Genomic DNA, 3,657 nt, shown 5'->3' on the forward strand with positions numbered 1-3,657 from the left:
GAAAAATGCATGAGATGGAGATGGGAGAAAATATTTGAAATGCATAAGGGCTGAAAAATTCCCCAAACTGAAGGATTTCAGTTTTAAAATACATACCATGTCCTGAATAAGATATCTAAAATCGAAATCCACCTAGACACTAATCAATAATGTAAACATCAAATGAAAAAAAAAATATTGAGTTACTACACAGAAAAAGCATTCACAAAGGAATAACGATGAGACCGACTACAGACTTCTAATCACCAACGGTAGATGCCAGAGAGTAACTTCAAGATATTGGAGTCGGTAATTGTCACCTTAGAATTCCTTAGCTGGTGAAATTATGATTTATGAATGTAAGAGAATATAGAATGAGAGCGATGTACAAAGACAAAGAGAATTTTACTCACAGATATGATGAAAAACATACTAAAGAATGTACTTTGCCGAGACATAAATCGAGCCCAGAAGGAAAGCATGGGATATAAAAAGCAAAAGTAAGGACCAACATTGATAAAAAGTGTTGGAAAAACTAATTAAATACTAACTATAAAAACAGTAACAACGATGACTAATTTAGTAAATAATTGAAAAATAAATGGAGAATTAAAAAATCCTAGATAGCCATACATACTTTATAGGAGAGGAATTTGGGAGTTAAAGTGTTTGTATTTATTTTTCTTCATTTGTTTAAGATTATCTTTAAAGGAAGGTGATGACGATATTGACTAATCTTGGATGTTAAGTATAAATGTTAACATTTTAAGGGTAACCACTAAGACTTGAAATAAAAGTATAAATTCCAAATCAGTAGAATAGTTTGGAAAAGGAAGTAAATTAAAGAAAATTCAGTTAATAGAAAGAAGGTAAGAAAGAAAAAAAAAACAAATAAAAAGGAAGTTAAAGATATATGAAATGAGAGGATGGTAATAAATCCAAAGATGGCGATGATAATGTGACAGCGATGGCTAGTTTTCACCCAAATCTATTTTCTGTCTTCTATAGTGACAGAGTTGTGGTTGGGACATTCTTGCTCCTTGCTGCTAGGTGTGACCATGTAACTATATTCTGCCCAACGGGATACGAGCAGATGAGAAGCGTGTCACTCTGGGTCTAGGCTTTAAGAAGCTGTGCTTGTTGTGCTCCTTCATACCCTCTTCTTCCTTCCTAGAGCTGGAGCTTCGTAACCAGGTTCTACCATATAGATACAGGGAATGTGCCTGGGTATGGAATAGCAACATGGAGCCACGCCAACAACCTGGCCCACTTATCCCAAGACCGTTTCAAGAGAAATATACATTGTGTTTGGAGAAAGGCAAGGAAGATAGACTTCATTCTTATAAAGTTTTACTCTAATTAATATACATGATAAATGAAAACTGATTAAAATAGACTGCTAAAAGGCGGACTCTCAGAATGAGTTAATAGCAAAATTCAACTGTTATTTACATGACACACTTAGAACATAATGACTCAGAACGGTTGGAAATAGAGATGGAAAGATATATACTAGGCAACCACTAAACAAAAAGAAAGCTATTGTATCATACAAAATAGAATTTAAGCTGGAAAAAACAATGGACGGATAAACATGTAATAAACTTAACTAGGCAAATTGGGTTATAGTCCTGGCTTTGAGATTTATACTGTGGAACCTTGGGCAAATTGCTTTATTCTTTTCTAGTTTCAGTTTCTATTGCTATAAAAGATGATAATAATATATTATTGGAAGAATTGTGAAACTTAAGGGAGATAATGCATGGGAAACTGATTTTCCATAGCTATAAATAAAGTAACAAAGTTCTATCACATAATTCATTCACCATTTACTGAGCACCTATGTAGGTACTATGTGTCAGAGACTGTACTGAGAACTAAGAAGATGGAGTTGTCAGTTATAATACTTGTCATCAGGAGATTATATGTACAAAAGGAATTTAATCAAGTCTCCTGAGGCATTATGATGGGGAGAGGGTCTATTTAGTCTAGAGAGAGTGAGTAGCCAATTTTAACCTGCAGTGAGGTCAAAAGATTTCCTCAGGAATGTGATTCTCAGGTTGAATCCTGAAAGATGAGCAGGTGTTCAGACAGGCTGGAGTAAGTGGAAAGACATCTACGAGAAAACAGAATAAAAGTAAGTGACTTGAGAGGGAGCTGCACGTAAGACAGTGTCTGATGAGACTGGAGAAATAGATACTGGCTAAGGTATTAGGACTTCATCCTGCAGGTAATGGGGATCCATCAGAAGGGCTTATCCAGGGAATGACTCCCTTGATTTTGTATTTCAGAAGGCTTACTTTGGCCAGAAGGTGAGACGTAGCAGAGAGGTAGAGGTAGCACCAGTTTAGAGTCAGTGACATTAACAAGGAAAGTCACTCGAAACAAAAAGAACTTGAAAGTAGGCAGTGAAATGAAGGGGAGGTGTCGGACAAGACATCTGGGGAGCCCAAGGGCAATGGGACCAACGGGAGGAGCCTGGGACACTTCTCAGATGTCACCTTTGGGTGGCTGGGTGAATTGTGGAGACATGTATTGAGAGAATGAGACTAGAGAGAGAAGCCAGCTGGCAGGAAAGTTAACTTCTGTTTCAGTCAGTTGAGTTTAGGGCCCGTGGGATGTCTGGTAGAAATTTCTGGCAAGAAATTGCCTTTACAGAACCGGAGATCTGGGGAAGAATTAGAAATTTATGAATTAGCATGTGGTTGGTAGTTGAAGTCAAGGGAGGGTCTGGAGAGACCAGCAGCATGACAGATGGACCCAGGGTGGCACTCCAACATGGGAGAGGCCGCAAAGGGGCTGACAAGGGGCCAGCGGAAGGGAGCTTGAAGGATCAAAGTCTGGTCGCCAATGGCAAATGCTGCAGAAAGGTTAAGAAGAGAATTGGGGAGAAACCAACCCCAACGGTTCGGAAAAATTTCAAAGCCACACATGACCTTTGTCAGGGTCCTCTTTAGGGAATAGTTGCCACAGAGGGCAGTTTGCAGGGAAAGATGAATGGCAGATTCAGAACTGGATGTGTATCTCTCAAAGAGCTGGGCTGTGGGCAGGTGAGAACTGGAGGCGGATTGGATCAAGTGTTTTTAATTTTTCGGTTTCTTTTTTAAATGTATGATTTGTGTTTGACATGTTTAAGAGGCATGGGAACATGCTGATAGGAGCCAGAAAGTCCGGGAGAGGGAATAAGCTGTGAAAGCCAGTCTTGGATTGGAACTAGATGGAGACCGATTTAGATGCCAGAAAGACGATCGGGAAAGCTACTCATTCACACGGGTTTCCCAGGGCTGAGAAGGTGCCTTGCGGTTCACTGGGCATCCACGGCGAGCCAGCCGCTCCCTGGTCGGAGGGTAGCGCTCGAATGGGAAGGCAGATCGGCTCCTTAGCGGGGTTTCCCGCCAGGAAACAGTCCACGAGGAATAAAAAGGAAGGACGCCCTCAAGCTTGACCCCTCTTGCAGACGCTCACCGACCTGCAATCTCTTTAGCATCACAAAGAGTAAACTACCCGCGGCGCAGCTGGTTCGCGAGCGACTCTGCAGCGCCGTTGGGTCTCCCGCTCTGTGCCAGTCGGTGACTGTCCAGGGCGCTTTCGTTCAAGCCGCAGCGCCCAGAGCGGGGAGGCGCCTGCCGCGCTCGGAGGGACGCAGCGCAGGCTGCGGGCAGCGGGCACCGGAGAGGC

Source organism: Pteropus vampyrus, unplaced genomic scaffold (genome assembly GCF_000151845.1).
Source record: "Pteropus vampyrus isolate Shadow unplaced genomic scaffold, Pvam_2.0 Scaffold154, whole genome shotgun sequence".
Lineage (NCBI taxonomy): Eukaryota > Metazoa > Chordata > Mammalia > Chiroptera > Pteropodidae > Pteropus > Pteropus vampyrus.